General features: G+C 36.1%; 1 protein-coding gene across 1 annotated transcript in view; it reads left to right on the forward strand.

The window, feature by feature from the left end:
- The window catches only part of LOC137297679 (bone morphogenetic protein receptor type-2-like), a 90,643-nt gene that overhangs the window by 36,460 nt on the left and 34,638 nt on the right, over positions 1–19,545 (forward strand). The window lies entirely within an intron of this gene.

The raw sequence follows: 19,545 nt of genomic DNA on the forward strand, positions 1-19,545 counted from the left end.
CATAAACACCCAAAACATTTGGTATAATGATAAGTGTAGACTACTTACTCATGAAGGATGTTTTGCCATTGCGGGGAATAGTGATGACTTTGTCTTCTTGTAGATATTGTATCAATAATATTCTATGCACGGGACTAACAAGAAAAAGTACTTACTATTTTTCAGACATTTGTGTTTTTTGGTGAGTAGGGGCTGGTTATGATTTCATGGATCTATGTGTTTATTGGGATCCAGAATGTATTTGAACATGGCCTTTGCAGCGCAGTGTGGTGCCAGGTTTTGGTAAGGTCTTGGCGTTGTAGTTGTTACTACTGTCAAACTGAGACATTGTATTTTTGTGGATTAAGGTATACATCAACTGCTAGGTATATATGTCATGGAATTTATATTTGCAAGAAGCATTAAACCTTTGTAGGACTGCCAGTAAATGTAAAACAAGTCAGTCTTTAACAAAGCACTGTCTATGAGTAGACATTATGGATTCACCTTTAGTTGTTTGTTTTTTGTGCAGTGTATGATTTTGTTGCAATGAACACTGTCATTAAAATTTGTCCATATCGAAATAGACCACTGGAGAGATTGATTAAACCATTCAGTGTCTTAGGTGGTGTACACAAAATATCTCTATATAGTCTGATTTGTTTGTTGAGAGGACAAATAACTGTTATGAAGGGTTGTCTTACCTTCTGAGAGTTTACCTTCAGGAATGCTAGAACAGAAATTGCTTGAATATTTTAGATGGAAAGGGGTGAAAATTTACTAATATTTTTTTTTGTCAGTTTCTGTGTGACCTGTTGCTATTGTATTGCTGACTACCTGAGACGTTATAATTGTCCAAGCCCGCAGGTGTAGTTGTATGATCAAGTGTAATACAAGGTTATATGCCAGACAGATTTTAATCTGGCTTGGTTCTCGTCTCAGTAATTCAGTCTGCCAGATCTTAAAATGTGATATGGTGGTGCATTTCATGTTAACTCAGTACTTAAAATATATCACATTTTTTGTCAGTCCGAAATTTGTTTGATTTTTTCACATAGTTATATCTTCTGACGATAGGGAGATATTCTAGAAGTTAAGCTGCACATTTTGAACATTTTTTTTTGTGGATACTTGATAGAAGATAGCCCGCTGTGTGACATTACCAGTGCTAAGGTGAAGGTCACTGCAAGGAATTAACATTTCTTTAGCATAATCGTAGGCTCTAAATTCAGTACTTGATTTATTGAAATTTGATATATGCAAAAATAGGAATAGTATCAGATAAAATAATACATGGCTTTGCTTGTACAAAGTACCACCTTAACAAATGTCCATGGGTAGAAGGGAAGCTTACTTCACACTGGGATCTCCAGTAAATACTTAATAGGCTCATGGCAGATGCAGTATTTGTACATGAGATTACTAGTGACATTTCTTGACATATTGATCTTGCATGATGTTTATCCTATTGACAGTTCAGACACAATCACTCTCTGTAAAATACTCCATCTATTGGCCATGAGGCCATCTATTCCTGCCAAATAAATAGCTGATTCTGGGCTAAGCTAAATGGAGTTTGACACCGTAATACTCTCCATGATGGCATTGTGTTGTGATTGAAACGTTTATATAGTTGTCTGACTAGTATCAGATGTGTGAAGACATTCATATTTTGAAGTTGGTAGAATATTGCCAATGTTTTATTAAGGAATATTATCATGATAACACAATGATTGTATTACACAGACAGGTATGATTAAGTACCAGATCAATGTTTGAAGCTGTTCAGTCCATTTCCGAGTCGCCTTGTTGCAGAAGAGTTCCAATCAAATAGGATAACATTGAATAATTCACATGTTTTAGGGTTTATGAACTGTAAAATATGCTGTTAGTTTTGGAAACATGACATATCTGCAAGATATAAGGATAAAAAGCTTCACAGAAAGAACATTACATAGTTGCACAGTTTAGTTTTCACAAGCCTCACTTTGGGCTCACATTTACAAGTGAAAATTGGATTTGATGAGGACAGGTATTGGACTTTTGTGCTGAAATTTATTGCAATAAACAGGAGACTAGTTTATGAACCTGAACAGGATGGACATACACGCTTCATAGACCAACAGTTTGGTACATGTTGCCGTGGTGACAGCATACACATCATGGACACATTGTACACAAGAAGTAGGTCGCAAATAGTTTTGCTTTTTTCGCATGAATTAGTTGCTAATTTCTTAGTTTAAATTTTGTTTGTCAGTTTTGTATATGTTTCATGCATTGTTTAGAAAAGTCAATAGACATTATCATGTGAGTCTCTCCAAATACAGTGTTTATTTCGAAAACAGGGTATGGATCACCCTGTAGAATACTAGTGTGATAACCACTTTGTCATTTGATGTCATTCTCAACTTCTGTTATCAGAAAAACTATTGTTGTCTGTCACAAACATTGCCATAGCATTGCAACCTATCCTGGAATGTGCTTGTTGAAAGGTCAAAACGTCAGACACAATGACAAAAGTCAATACAGATTCAACTTGAACTGTTTTTCAGACAGTATTGTAACAACATAAATGCAAATTATCTCATGATATCATCCCAGTCCACGTGTATGCTTTTTATCCCCCCCGGCATGTAGTACGGAGAGAAATAATCGGCGCCTCGTCTGCCTGTCTGTCCGTCAGTCCATCCATAATCGTTTTGTTTCTGGAGCTTAACTCAAAAAACGTTCAATATTTTTGGACCAAAATTGATAGATACAGTAATCTGAATCTATGGTTGTGCCTTTTGCTATTTACTGATTTTTGGCATTTTTGCCTTTTTTTGGTTTTTAATGGAACTTTTTGGTCTTAGTCAAATGGTGGGGTGGGTTGGTTTCCAGAGCAGAACTCAAAAACCGTTCAATATTTTCTGCAAAACTTGGGGGATGAACCTAAAGTGTTGCCTGTTGCTATTTACAGGTTCTTTGTGATTTATTATTTTCTCGGTTTCAATGGAAACATTTGGACTTAGTCTCAAAAGTGAGAGGTGTGTTTCATTTCCAGAGACCAACTCGAAAACTTTTCAGTATCTTTCAGCAATACTTGGTTGATATGTGTGGCAGATCCCAAAGTGGTGCCTTTGGCTATTTACAGTTTTTCTGTGATTTATTGTTTTCTTGGTTTCCATGGAAACATTTTGGACTTAGTCTCAAAATGGAGGGATGGACTTCGTTTCCGGAGCAGAACTCAAAAACCATTCATTATTTTTCTGCAAAACTCGGTAGATATATCAGTCAGAACCTACAATGGTGCCTTTTGCTATTTACAGTTTTTTTGCGATTTATGATTTTCTCGGTTTCCATGGAAACAATTTGGACTTTGTCTGAAAATGAAGGGATGGGTTTTGTTTCCAGAGCATAACTCAAAAACGTTTGAATATCTTCCAGCAAAACTTGTGTAGCAGACCCTAAAGTAGTGCCTTTTTCTATTTACAGGTTTTTGTGATTCATCATTTTTTTCGGTAATTTGGACGTAGTCTCAAACTGGAGGAAGGGGACTCTTTTCCGGAGCACAATTCGAAAACTATTTAATATCTTTCAGCAAAACTTATCAGATATTTGAGGCAGACCCTTAAGTGGTGCCTTTTGGTATTTACAAAGTTTTGGCATTTTTATGTTTAACAGTTTCCATGGAAACAATTCAGACTTAGTCTCAAAATGGTGCATATATCAATGTTCATGGTGTTGATCACAGGATTGTCAGGTCCAGACTTGATTATTTTCAGAGTGTCACCATGTAGCTGGAATATTGCTGAGCGCTGCATTGAAATGACAAACTGAAAACAAAACAAAATCATCTTCATCTTGTCTTCACATTTGGATAAAAGTATGTCATGTTTAACTTTCATTGAGAAAAGATCCAGAAGCTTGAAAAACTATTTCCAGTTGTGTTTATCCTCACAGTAATATTGTCAAAGCCATGTGGAGAACAGTGATACTTTGATGTATGCAGGCTTGTGCAAGGCCTCTTTGTTCATATTTCAGAATATGTGTGCTTGTTTACGTGAGACATGACATGATATACCCGAGGTTAGCAGGACATTTCTTGAACCTAGTAAGCTTGGTGGGGTTGGATATTGTTTACAATGCTTCAGAATGGTATGTGTACTTTTGTTTTAGGACATATGCTTGTTTTCTCTCTAATGATGATGAAGTTTTCAAATTAGCAACATAATCACTGAGCAATTATGTTCAGGAAGTACACCCGAGGTAAAATTTATTTCCAGTTTTTATGGAACAAAATGTCTTTCAGAAGGAAATCCAAGGGCTCCCTAGATTTATCGATTGTTTGGTCCATGTTAAGGATATTCTTGCCTTTTCATGGCAGAAGTCACAAGAATGCTTCACTTTTCAGTGCTTCAGGGCTTCAGGGAATCAAAGTCAGTTTTCAGCATGAAAAGTTAATGCGTGAACCACAAGACTTCCCCAAACAAGAAAACTTCAAAACAGTTGCCTGTGTAACAATCTGTAAATATTGCAAGATAAAGGTACATTCTGAGAAATGTTGTGACACACTGCCACTCTGCATGCAGTGATAAACTCATAACATGAGTAAGCATAGATTTACTTCATCAAGATTTCTGCAATATCATTATAAGCAAGCTGGCATGTTCACACACGTTGAGCACATGTGGGATTTGATCCTGATTCTTCTGTGTGATGGGAGAATGCTTCAACCACTTGGCTATCTCATCACCCATACATACCAGTACACAACTGTCAGTCATTGTTTTTTTTGTGTCAGTATAGCTTGTCATCAGGATTATCAGTAGACGAAGGAAAAGTGTCTGTCAAAACTCAAATGCAGTCGTTTTGATGTTGCCAGTTTGCGAATGAGCCAGTGAGAGCATTTACTTGATGTGTGTGGGAGTTTAAGAAGGTGAATTAGAATAATGGCACAATTCTGTCACAGACTGTTCAATTATTCAAAATAACAAATGTGGAAGATTGGCTGTTATTTCTCTGATTATCAATATTTAGTGCGATATATGTTTGTGAATGTTTTTGTGCTTGTAATTGTGACAGTTTCTTCGTAATGTCCTTGAATATTGATAAAGGTTATCCACTCTTGATGTCGCCTAGAAACTTTCTCACACTGTAGCTCAAATATAATATTCTGCTAATTGTACGGTTTACAATTGAGGGGGAAACAAGTATTGCAATGGCAATAATATATTGTAACATACCATTGCAACCAACTATTGCAGTAGTGTTTTTTCTCCTTGAATTGTCTTATTTGTAGTCATTTCACAAGTGAATCTATAGTTTAGATGAAATAACAAGTTGAAGTAGTTTCAGTCTCTCTAATAACTGACAAGAAACTTCAAGTAATGAGTGAGTAAATAAACTCAATGAATATGCAAATCTGCACCCAGACACACTGTATTTTGCTCTGCACATTTATCAAGGTCAGTTCCTAAGCTATCAATAGTCACAAATACTATCGATGCATCAACAGTTTTTCATTTCTTCCATCTGTTAATTGCTATCGGAGACTCAACAATTGCAATCCATCAGTCATTTCATGCATTATTACAGACCTAGTTAATTGCTATCGGAGACTCAACAATTGCAATCCATCAGTCATTTCATGCATTATTACAGACCTAGTTAATTGCTATCGGAGACAACAATTGCAATCCATCAGTCATTTCATGCATTATTACAGACCTAGTTAATTGCTATCGGAGACTCAACAATTGCAATCCATCAGTCATTTCATGCATTATTACAGACCTAGTTAATTGCTATCGGAGACAACAATTGCAATCCATCAGTCATTTCATGCATTATTACAGACCTAGTTAATTGCTATCGGAGACTCAACAATTGCAATCCATCAGTCATTTCATGCATTATTACAGACCTAGTTAATTGCTATCGGAGACTCAACAATTGCAATCCATCAGTCATTTCATGCATTATTACAGACCTAGTTAATTGCTATCGGAGACTCAACAATTGCAATCCATCAGTCATTTCATGCATTATTACAGACCTAGTTAATTGCTATCGGAGACTCAACAATTGCAATCCATCAGTCATTTCATGCATTATTACAGACCTAGTTAATTGCTATCGGAGACTCAACAATTGCTATCCATCAGTCATTTCATGCATTATTACAGACCTAGTTAATTGCTATCGGAGACTCAACAATTGCTATCCATCAGTCATTTCATGCATTATTACAGACCTAGTTAATTGCTATCGGAGACTCAACAATTGCTATCCATCAGTCATTTCATGCATTATTACAGACCTAGTTAATTGCTATCGGAGACTCAACAATTGCAATCCATCAGTCATTTCATGCATTATTACAGACCTAGTTAATTGCTATCGGAGACTCAACAATTGCAATCCATCAGTCATTTCATGCATTATTACAGACCTAGTTAATTGCTATCGGAGACTCAACAATTGCAATCCATCAGTCATTTCATGCATTATTACAGACCTAGTTAATTGCTATCGGAGACTCAACAATTGCAATCCATCAGTCATTTCATGCATTATTACAGACCTAGTTAATTGTATCCTGAACAAAATATTAGGAGAAGTTTTTTTTCTGGCATCACTGAATCTTTCAATTCTTATTTATTGGATATAATTTTGTCCACTGCAAGGAGTCCAGTATTTTACCATGTAGGAGCATCAATTATTGCAATAGCGTTCAATTGATGATTCAAGATGTTTTGCAAGCTTAGAACACAATTTTTTATCAAACTGTTAGGGACTGTGTATTAGGTCAGCGACCTCTGAGGTAATTCATACATGCAAGCTACAGATTAAGATCAGAGTCTGGTGTCACAAAACAAGTTTGACACTTCAATAATTATGATTTTATTATCCCCCCGGCATGTAATGCAGGGGGATATAGTCAACGCCTCGTCTGTCCGTCTTTCCGTCCATCTGTCCGTAATCATTTTGTGTCCAGAGCATAGCTCAGAAACCGTTCAAGATTTTTAGACCAAACTTGATAGATATAATGATCTCAACCTATTGTTGTGCCTTTTGCTATTTACAGAGTTTTGGCATTTTTATTTTTTTTGTTTTTCCATGGAACATTTGGATGTTAGTCTAATGGTGGGATGGGCTTCGTTTCCGGAGCATAACTCAAAAACTGTTCAATATTTTTCTGCAGAACTTAGTAGATATGTGTGGCAGAGCCCATAGTGGTGCCTTTTGGTATTTACAGTTTTTTATGATGTATTATTTTCTTGGTTCCATGAACACATTGCTGACTTCGTTTCCAGACAAAACCATTTTATATCTTTCGAAAGATCTTGGCAGATATACGAGACAGATCTTGAAATGGTGACTTTTTCTGATTACTGATATATGGCATTTATATTTTTCATGAATTCTATGGAAACAATTCAGACTTGGTTTGAAAACACAATAAGCCACTGTCGGATGATTTGTCATTTCAAATATGTGGGGACCAGGGGGATATGTCATCTTCTGATCACTCTTGTTTTTTCTTCGTTGTCAAAATGAAAGTTCATGAGTACAAATTTTAATTATTTTTTATTAATTAATTATTTTTATAGGTTTTGTTTTGTATAGGAGTAAGGATATAAGCTATCAGTTTGTATGGTTTGTTTTGCACCATTTAAATTCTTCTGTATTTCAAATTTATTGTGTTTTAGTGTTACTATCAGAAACCCCACAAGCACAAGATCTGTAGATGTGCCATGTTCAGTTAACATGCCCTTAAAAAAACTCATATTACACAAGGAATAAACCATAACCTGTAATGAAGCCAAATATCTTCAGCCATAGAGTAATGAGTGGAATTTTGATAGCAACAAATAAACCCATTTAAACTGAAAAGGAGCGCCAGTGAGTTGGGCGATTCAGTGGAAATCTAGACTTGCTTCATTATGGCTTTAGTATTGCGTGGAGGCCTGGGCAGTAGGAGAAATAGTGTTTTTCAGGGATTGTGAGACAGATTACTTGAGCCATGTCAGACTGACAGTGAAGGGGGTTGGAAGGACAATGCGTAAAATATGTGTGATTTCTTTTGTACACAAACCAGATGTTTACTTGAGTGTATATCATGAATGTATGAATCTGATATGAAAGGCAGAAGAAGGACTGTTTCCATCATTAGGCAGTAATCACACGACATATGATCTGCCTGTGCAAGTCACCCAGATTATGAAGATTAGAAAATGTCAGAAGTATTTTCAGAGAGATGTCTTAAGATACCACGACAGAAAAAGAAATAATTTCAATAAACCCAAGAACTTGTTTGATAACAAGAAATTGATGATTTTATGTATAATTTTGCTGCAGTTTGTTTGGCCAGTGCACTTCCCTGTCTGGTCATGGAAGTCAAGTGGTTGACAGGTCTGCATTGAGGGCACAGTGCAGCACTGTTAACATTGATCAAGAGGAGAATCAATAATTGAGGGTGTCTAGGGTAACCTAACCTTTCTTTATGCCATATTTTGTCTCATTACGCACAAAATACTTGTACAAAATGTCTGCAGGAATATACGGTAAGAAGGTGGTTTCATTTTCCCACCTGGGTGGAAAATGGTATTGTCATGGTTTTGCTTTTATCATTTGGTTTCCTTGTTGTTTGGGTCACTTTGCCACCCTCCCTGCCTGGTGACCAATATGCAGATCTGAATCACAGCATGTGTAAGCTTGTTGCATTCACCAAGCAGATGATGGGAGCTGCTCACAGAGATTGCATCTTGGCTGCTGCTAAGCTATAACTGCATTATCACACAGTTTCTTGTGTCATACGTTCATTTAAACAAGTATCCCCGTTCTGCAGGTCCATGTAGCCATTAGTCAGGCTTCAACAGACTGCAACTCAAGGTTCGAAATTAATGCTTAATGTACCAAATTTGCTATTTAAAATCCCTAAAAATTTGCTATTTTATAATCCCTAAAAACTTGCTCCCTTTAAAAAACCCACAGAAGCAACAACATGCTACCTGGTATATTTTAAGCGAAACCACTTACGCTCATCAGTTAGATGTCATTTTCAAAGGACAGATCTCCAGTTGTGCACTTTCACTCACAAACTTACAGATACTGTTATTTTCATTTAAAGCAAAAGCGCTCAATAGAGCTTTTGTTGGTCATTAATGCACAGAACTCACATAATTACTACAGAGAACCAGTCAACTCAACTCATTTAAGATTTAACATTACTGTTTCCGATGTTTGATAAAGAACGTTCGTCATATCCTGAAGTTATACGGTGTGTTTTATGTATGCATTTTCGTTTGAAATGGTAGATCGGTAGGAACGAAAGTTCTGTTTATTCATAAGTAAAATGTTTAATTGTTATCCAAATCAAAAAACATTCAGTAGTTTTCTGCAACACTTGGTAGATATATCAATGAGAACCTGAAGTGGTGTCTTTTGCTATTTACTTTGTGATTTATTATTTTCTCGTTTTGCATGGAAATGTTTCGGACCTAGTCTCAAAAGTGAGAGGTGTGCTTCGTTTCTGAAGCAGACCTCAAAGACCTTTGTATATTTTGCTGCAAAACTTGGTAGATATATCAGTCAGACCCTACAGTGGTGCTTTTTGCTATTTACAGGTTTTTGTTATTTATTATTTTCTCCGTTTCCATGGAAACGTTTCGAACTTTGTCTGAAAAGTGAGAGGTGTGTTTCATTTCTGGAGCAGTACTCAAAAGCTTCTAAATATCTTTCTGCAGAACTTGGCAGATATGTGAGGCAGACCCTAAAGTGGTGCCTTTTGCTGTTTACAGATTTTTGTAATTTATCATTTTCCAATTTCCGTGGAAGGGATTCGGACCTGGTCTAAGTAGGGAGGGATGGGCTTTGTTTCTGGAGTACAACTCGAAAACTATTCAATATCTTACAGCAAAACTTGGCAGATAATTGAGGCAGACCTTGAAGTTGTGGCTTATGCTATTTGCAGATTTTTGTGATTGATCATTTTTCCAGTTTCCACATAAACGATTCTGACTTAATATCAAAATGGAGGGATGGGCTTCGTTTCTGGAGCACAACTCGAAAACTTTAAGCAAAACTTGGCAGATATGAGTGGCAGACCACAAAGGGGTCCCTTTTGCTATTTACAAAGTTTTGACATTTCTGTTTTTCCCGTTTTCCATGGAAACAATTCAGACTTGATCTCAAAAGAGAGGGATTGGCTTTGTTTCCAGAGCACAACTCAAAAACCATTTGATATCTTTCAAAAGATCTTGGCAGATATATGTGACAGATCTTGAAGTGGTGCCTTTTGTTGTTTACAGATATATAGCATTCATATTTTTCATGATTTCGATGGAAACGATTCAAACTTAGTCTAAAAAAACATCAAGTAACTGTCGGATGATTTGTCCTTTCAAATATGTGGGGGCCAGGGGGATATGTCATCTTCTGATGACTCTTGTTTTTTCTTCGTTGTCAAAATGAAAGTTCATGAGTACAAATTTTAATTATTGTATATTTTGGTGGTTTAACAGTTAGATGATGACATTCTCAGTCTAGATGATCAGATTATTTCCAGTCAGCCTATCAAAAATCTAACCCAATCTAACATCCAACATGCATGCATCTGAAAATGGGTGAGTGGGAGGGATTAACAGCAGTAAGGGATTTTGCTACCCATTTTCAATCCTGGTAGCAAGTATTGCCACTTGCTTAAAAAGTTAATTTTGAACACTGGCTGCACAGTTACAGAATAATATTCAGCACACAGAAAATGTGATGTTGATGATGACCACCTACCACATATAAATTCAATCCAGAATGATATATTTTGTGTTTGATTTGTATCTTTAGAAATAATTTACTAAATATTTTTCAAAATTAATATAACTACCACATTTTGTCTGAAATATCTGAATAAGGTTTGTAATTGCAAATGTGTGTAAAGTGTATACTGTCATTCCATTAATCTTTTTATGGTTTGAAACACTTGGATTTTTCGAACCTGTGCAATAATATGCATAGAGTACTTACTGTGTTTGGTCCTGAATCACAAGATGGACATTAGAGATACTATTCGTTATGCAATACTAGTTTTAGTATCTGTGTACAGCATTTACACATTATTTTTTACATTTATCAGGTTTGTATCATGGTAATATACATTGGGGGTATATTGTTATATTTTAAAGTAATGGGTTATAATATGCTCATGGGAGATACGGTCAGGGTATCAACTGGGCTGCATCACAAGATGTAGGTGGGAGATACGACTCATAATGCAGTACTTCTTCAGTATACACAAGACTGGTACAGATACCAAGATACCATCAGAAGACTGTTTTATAAATCGTAATACTACCCTTCAAAACACTAAATGTTTTAATTAGAAACCTTAGCAACAAAAGAAGCAGTATCTGATAACATTAACATGGGTTTGTTTATCCCCACCACTCCCTAAAGGTGATGGATGTCGTGGTAGTCCTGGTGCCAACCCAAGGGTCAGGCTTATCTTTGATATGCAGTCGCCAAATTTAATCTGAGTGGGAAGCGATTTGTTATAGATGTAAACATTATGCCAGCTGTTAATGCTTACTCCTTTCAATGGAGACAGCCTGTTTGCCCTCCATGGATCCTCGATAGCGATCTAAACTAGCATGACGTTTTGCATTTTTTTAATTACTTGTAGTCTTCTTGTCAGTGTATTTTTTGTAGGCCTTAAGTTGAGACAACACTGCATAATTTTTGGGAACCAATTTAGTCAGATATTTGGCAAGGGTATTTGCAATGAAATATTTCATTTGAAGTACTGCCCAGATATCGGTGAAAAATAGTTCTTCTCAGACCACAAAAATGAGAACTGTTTTCAAGAGCAAACCTGTCATGGGACACCACAGTTCATCACCTCAGTAAATCTGATTAGTCATAATTTCTTTCTGTGGCATTTTAGATGCTGGGAAGTACAAAACTGACAAACTTTATGGATAACAACTTGTATATTACAAGAGTGCAACGTTTCTATACAGATTCTTATACCTTTTGTCAAGTTAATCATGGCCATGACAGATCAGCTGTAGTCACATGAAGAAGTCTTTACCCTTATTAATTACCACAAGACATGGACAGCCCACTGACAGTTTGCTTTTGATGGTTCAACTTCTTCATTTATATAAATCAGTTAATTTCGATTCTGTTGTAAAACATGTTACCGCTTTGTGTTTCACTTTTTTAGGGTTTCAGTATATTAGGATCTAGACTCCAATATTTTTTATCGAGTCCATAGTTTTGTCAGTGTTACTTTACTTTTTCTGATGTGACTAGCATATCCACCATAGTGGTCAGTGGGGTATTACTTGATACTCCTGTCTACAGACATGTGAATAAAGGTTTATCCCATAGGAGGGATGTATCCAGTTATAGCCTGTTTCTTACTTCCTAATTCGAGATTTCAAATTGCTATGTTCTAAGATGTTGAAGGGATGTGTTATAATGAGGTACTGTTATGTTCATACTGATTTTGGTAACATAGCAAGTTGTTGAGTAGCAGAATAACATGTTTCTAGAACATCATACTGGACATGAGCAGAATATGATCAGACTTTTTGTTCTTCATTTCCTTAAGTTTAACGGAAGTTTGAAATAAACCTGACCAAAAGGTTGATACTGAAGCTGATGACCAGGTTGCCTTAATTACTCTCATCTATATCAGAATTGAAAAGTGTGTGCCCAAATTATCTTGTGAAATATCCCATCAAATACAGCAATTTCTAAACAAGAGTATGCTTTTATTCAAATAATATGTCTGTCATGCATTTTCTAGAAAGGTTGTTGCCATTGCATGTTATGAAAGAGGCTGACCTAAATCTCAAATTTACACTTGAACATTTTGGAAACAAGACATAATAATTTTCTTTACTCAGATCAATAAGTCTGGCTCCAAACGGCTGTAGGTTTGTCGCCATCAGTTTGCAGATTGCTGCCCCAAGATGGAAAAAAAATCCATGACTTTTTGTTGTGTGCGGTATGAAGGCAGAACAGCCCTGAAGCTTGATGGTTACTGAGCCATTGAAATATACTTCTCGCCTCTCTCAAGCTTTTAAACAAGATGTCAGATTCACCATACTGTGTGCCATTCTAACATTAAAAGCGCAGCCTTCAGTGCTCATGGGAGTCTGTAACTGGCATTTTTTCCCATTTAAAATAAGACGAAAGATTAGGTGTGGATCGATACAAATATGTGTCTGAAATGGAGCTAGTTTTTATGTGCAGAAAGTAATATGTGTTACAGTTTTGTGGCTATATCTTGATATATGGCCGACAGAACTAATAAAATTTTTTGAAAAAAGTTACAGCTCTGGTGATGATGCCAAAGGGCAATTAGACACGTTGATTAGGTTATTAAGATGAAATTTGTTTCCATGAAGCAATTTCAAATGTACTGAATGTCCTACTTAGGAGAGGGATTGGCACAGACAATTTTAAAGTTTATCTCTACTGATGCCAACATCAATGTCTAGTACAAAAGACATATGGTGAAGTTAAAGAATATTTCTTTATAGTCTTACATGCTAAACTCTATTTTCTGTTTATTCATTGAAATTCAGAAGTGACATCTTTCATTGTCTTTATTCACTTGCTGTAGGGTGTTGGGTAATACAAGATCTTATCATTGGGAAGTTGAAGGACACAATCATGTCGTCCATATGCAGTATACGAAATAGTCACTGGCTGGCCCAATTTACTTGAAATTCATTTGGACCAGTAAATCTCTACAGTCACTGGCCCGACTGACTAGTGAATTTTCCATTTTTAGTGTCATTTTGTTAATATATCACTCTCTTCAACTTTGTAAGTTATAGTACACCTTTAAATATGCAAGATTGTGGTTTTATATACATATTCATGATAATAGCTTAACGATGAAGCCCATATCTAGATTCAAATTTTAGGCAAGTGAATTATTTTGTGGCCTGGGAACTTTCAGACATAACCAGCCTGACTTGTTAAGAAACTTTGGAAAATATATCAGACACGGTCCATATGCATCCAAGTGTTTATCAGAGATGTAGCAAGAAGGTGAGGCTGCATTACATATTACCATTAAAGGGGGCGATATGATTTGTATCCCAATACTTTAGACCACTTTTGACATGATAAGTTGTAGCCTAGTGATATGGCAACACTATTGCTTACCTAATGTAAAAATCATGCTGTTCTGAAACTATTGTCAATGTGATGGTTGAATAGTACAGGAAATTAGCATCCTCCTGCTAAGACAAGTCTTATTAATCTGTAAGGTATCCTGGGGGGTACAAGAATTACTGACATTTTGTGTTAGGTATTGCTCAATAGTTATGTTGACACTTATTGGGCCTGTTAGATGGTTAGACTTGGTCCCTTGTTATTGTGGCTGAGGTGCTCTTGCAATATTACCTTCAGTTTATCTTACTTCATACATATATGTATCATTTTCAATGTACCCCGCTTGCAAGTGAATAACACTTTTATGTACACCACTGGGAATACCAAACTCATTCGGTATTTTGCGGTAGTAATTCTTTAACTCGAATAACATTGAATCACATATTATATACAGAAATTACTGATGTTTTGCAAATGCAAATTGAAGAAAGTTAGATAACTATAAATATGTATTTCTTGTCTGCAAAATCTAGCAATGGGTACAAAAGTTTTATACCTGTGCTTCAAACAATTCAAAATTAACATTGAGGTGTTCAGTAAGCTAAATACGTTTTGCACTGATCCCTTGGGGCCCCTGGGTTGAAGTACCCTCAAAGTTTGTTTTTGTTTCCCTTGTCTTTCAGGCTCTGGGAACAAAGAAACATCGAGTGTACATAAACCCATGTACCCCTCATGACCAGTGAACAACTTAAAATGTGTCAAAGTACTATAAATATCATGATAAACAGTTCCTGTAACTTTCTTATTTTGGATATGTACCAAGATATTTTGATATACTTTCCAAAGAAATTCTTTGTTGTCAGATGTTCTAATCTTGTTGGGTACACACAAGAAATGTTTGCCAGATTGAATAATTAAGCTTATATCAGATTTAGGAATTTGACTAATGGACACACTGTTGGCCTCTGTGATATGCATACACAAAGAACACAGTAGGTTGGCGTTTAACATAAGACAGTTGGCAAAAGAAAATTGCTTGTATTTTCCTGTAAAAGTGAGTTGGAGAGTACATCTTTCAGCTTTATAGCTACAGCTCAATAGAGATATTATTTTTCTTGTGATGAATTTGGGGGAAATGAACGTATTTACATTTATTTTCTATATATTGACTAATGTATGCATTGTAGTGTTAAGCTTATTGTTGAAGGCTTAAGTGTCATTTAATGGTGTATGGGTCATATGGTGCTATCTCAGTTTAGGACCTTTCACTATAAAATTCAAGGGTCAAACCACCTTGTGTTGTGTCAGCTGTTTATATTTCAATATTTTGGATCACACATGATGAAGAACTATATTTTGAATATATGTGAATGCATAAGGAAACTTAGTTTTGTTTGTTGTTACAAGGATGATATTATAGACACTCAAGAATTCCTGTCCATGAATTATTCAAAGTTGTAAAATACTATTGGAAGCAGCATGTTTCTTGCAAAATGATCATATCTTGCTGTTTGGGGTGAATAATGAAAGTGTGGCATTTTGGTGGCAACTGAGGGTGTTCAAGTCTGCCAAAATAAACTTACGTTAGCTTCAAATTTTGAGGCTTAAAAATAAATAACATTGGTTACAGAGAACATCTCGTGTGTTTTGGCTGGGTGTGTTAATGTGAATTGTTAGCTGAGAATACTTTCCTCCAGAATCATACTAGACAGACCACAGTAATGGAGGACAAGTCCACTTCATGGAAATGGCAGTGACGATGACAAAATAGATGGAATACATTACCATAGTTATCATAATAACGGCCCTGCACACAAATAATGGAAAACAGAGCTGACCAAGTGGTGCAACATTCCCCATACATGTGGCTTCAAGGTTTTGGGAAATGGCTTTTTTCCCAATGTGTGACGTATATATATAGTTCATTCAGTTTATGAAAATAGCCTGAAGTGGTGCGGGTCTTAGACATCTGACTGTGGTGAGCATGGACATGGTACTAAAATACCTAGATAAATCATGGGGAACTGGGACTCAAACACATAATCACAGGTTTCTGGCATGCCCAAGGGACACAACTCTGCACAAGAACTGCTGGAACTTAGACCACATTGGCACATCACACTTTACCTCAGGTGAATGAGCAGGAAGCAAAACCCTTTTTGATGAAAATATTAGTTTTAATAGAACAGTACAAGATTGGATTATTTGCAATTTCAAATGTATGTTATCTTGTGCACCATTATTTGATATTCATTGATAGAGATTTTGTTGGTAATTTGAAATGAAGTTTAAATAGCAATCAGTTGAACAAGTATACTTCAGAGGGTATTTTGATGTGTGAGATACAGACATTCAAATGAGTTAGTGCTTTTGTTTGTTACCAGCTATTGTTTACATTGGAAAAGTTAGCAGTGTGACTGTTTAAAATCAACCAATTAGCAATCAAGACACGAGGCTTCCTGTGGTCTTTATTAGTGTTTGCGTCAACAGTTATTGATGGCCTCAGGAGATGAATTGATGTTCATATAAACTTAGTTTGGCGCCCATGTAAGTTTTGTGGAAGGGTTAAGATTGCAATCAATTATAGATTGATTACTGATCTCTGGTCATCAATCAGTCTAATGTTAGCCATAATTATGTTTAGATCATTTCAGCAAAATATTTAGTCATTAAACAGCTACAAACATGGCCTTACAAATCAAAGAATACTTATTCATTCCGACAACTATTTTTTCTTTTCAACGATTAGTATCACTAAAGTGATTGATGCAAGTTTGGTGCAGTGTGCCAGTCAGCTCATATGCGAAGACATAGAAATTATGCACTTAGAAGTTGAAAACTTCTGGTTTTTAGGAAATCTAATAGGAATTGATGAAAATATGGTGTATCTAGACTAACAACTAGTCTCTGAAATGAAGACAGTTTACAGGTAAAAAGTTCTGTAGTCAAAAAATTAGTAAGAAAGAAAAGGAACCATGAGGCTTTCTTCATTTGTCAGAAGCTGGGAGAATCTCTGGGCTTTCTTCGATATATTTGCCTTAGGGTCCTTTTGACAGACTAATGGTATATCCAGTGATAACCATTAGAAATTATATGGAGAACCAAATGAGCCTAAACATCAGAATTTCTATGTTAGAGTTTATTCTGAAATAATGGTGTTAATTGTCAAATGTATAACAGGTTCCAATAGATGCAACTAAACCTAGACTGCCAGCTTGGGTTTTGAGCTTTAGACTAGACACATATTTTTGAGAAGGACATGTGTATTATTGCAAGGAGGCATGAATTAACTAAGTTTTTCTGTATGTGTGAAAATGGATATTTAGAAGTTAATAATAACAATTAAGTGTCATGCCTGCCAAGTCTATCTAGAAAGCAAACACGGTTGTTGTTATGTTGTGAATTAACTGATTTGAATAGGATAAAAGTATGTATCTGATGGCAAGGGCCAGAATGCTATTAACACTTGCTTGCTCACTCACTCACTAACTCACTCACTCACTCACTCACTCACTCTTGTATGAAAGCTTGCATATCTCATATTAACCTCAGAAATACTTATCATGTGGCCTCAATAAATAAACAATGAGTGTCTTGAAGCATCGTCATTTAAACAACGAAAGATGAACCATGATTATCAGTCTACAAAATGATGACACGATGCCGATGGAAATGTCTGATGCCATGACAACAGAGCCATCTGACGCCATGACAACACAGGAGCCAGTGTTCCATACTTATCAGTGAGCAGACTCTCCCTCTATCAGTGACAGTGTTGAGCCGTAACAGGTTCCCTTGCCTCTGCATAAACTGGGTGACATTTAAATATAACACTACCCATATTATTTATGTTTTCATGCCCAAGTGCAAAATTTTATCTGAATGTCAGGTAAACAAAGTTTTATCTATCAGAATTTGTTTTCAGATAACAAAGGCGACCCGGTAGCAGAATTTGTTCTTAGATAACATGGGAGATTGGGTAGCCTAGTTGTTAAAGCATTTGTTCATCACACCAAAGGCCTGGGTTCGTTTCTTCCAATGGTTGTAATGTGTGAAGCCTCATTTCTGGAGTTTCTTGTTGTGATATTGCTGGAATATTCAGGGATTGGGAAAGACAACTTTGACAAGTTTGAAACACTTGTTTCCATGTACAATATTTTTCACATGGTTGTTTTCGTCTGTGTCTTTTAATTAACATTCCATAAGCAATACAAGCTCATTCCAAGTCATCATTGAATTTTCTTAAAGACTCCATGAAGTTCATGTTCCTAACATACCAGTTGTTATTTGAAGATACAAGTTCCATGATTAAGTTGGAAGTGAAATTTGCAAATGCATTTTGTGTAATTTGCTGTACGTAGGTCTTTTTATGTACATTTACAGGAACATTTGATAAATGGTGATAACCAGTTATGTTTGATAACTGAATGGGTTAAGTGAACCAATCATCAGTTATGAGATTTTAACCAATTAACCACATAAGTGAGTTACTTTAGATCAATACCGCTCTTAGCAATATTCCAGTGATATCACGGTTGGAGCACCAGAAATGGTTTTCATACGTTGTACCCATGTATGGAATCAAACCCTGGTCTTCAGCATGATGAGCAAACGCTTTAACCAGAAGACTACACTACTGCCCCAAGAGCAAGGAAAAGCTGTGAGGCAAGGAGTATCTCTTGGGTTAAATCAGTGTTTATTTATCTTCAGCGAATATTTACAAATTACACAAATGCAAAATATCTCAGGACATATACAAACTGCATGTTTAGTTCTCTCTATAGATAGGTTGAACATTCAGAAGTCACTGCCTGGATCAATGGGGATACCAGCTGGATGTGTGAATTTACTGTATGCTTTTACACTAAATTAACATATTTTTTAATCTTTTGCATCTGACACACATGTTGAGCTAGAAGACTTATCTCTGCTAGCACAGGTCAATGGAGCCCAATAAAATGTAAACAAGAGGTTTTGCTAAAAATAATGACTTCCCAAATATGTGTGCGTATGTTGTGTTTGTATAAGGCTTGCATGCTTATGCACCAATTTATCTCAGTGTCGTGTGCTCAAGTCTCAAATTAGGTGAAGTTAATCACTCTCTGTCACGGAGATAATTTGGACTGGTGGCTGGTTGATCATGCTATACTCTGAAGCACAGGAAGCATGTGTGGGTGTATCAAGTTAGCTAGTGACTTGGTTCAAACTTGGGTCTTTGTTCACCTTGCAATGAATGGGAACCCGGTAGGTAGCAATGTGACTATTGATCACCTTAGTGCCTCACAGGCAGCTAGGTTATATACTTGAATGAAGTGAAAATGAAAATTGAGTACCGATCCTCTTACCAGATTGATAATAACACAGTGCCATAAGCATTCACTTGAATGGAATCTGTCACAATTTAATTGGATTTGTGTATGTATTTGATGCAATTTGATTGGTTGAAAACAT

The sequence above is a fragment of the Haliotis asinina genome, chromosome 10, assembly GCF_037392515.1.
Source record: "Haliotis asinina isolate JCU_RB_2024 chromosome 10, JCU_Hal_asi_v2, whole genome shotgun sequence".
In the NCBI taxonomy this organism is placed as follows: Eukaryota; Metazoa; Mollusca; class Gastropoda; order Lepetellida; family Haliotidae; genus Haliotis; species Haliotis asinina.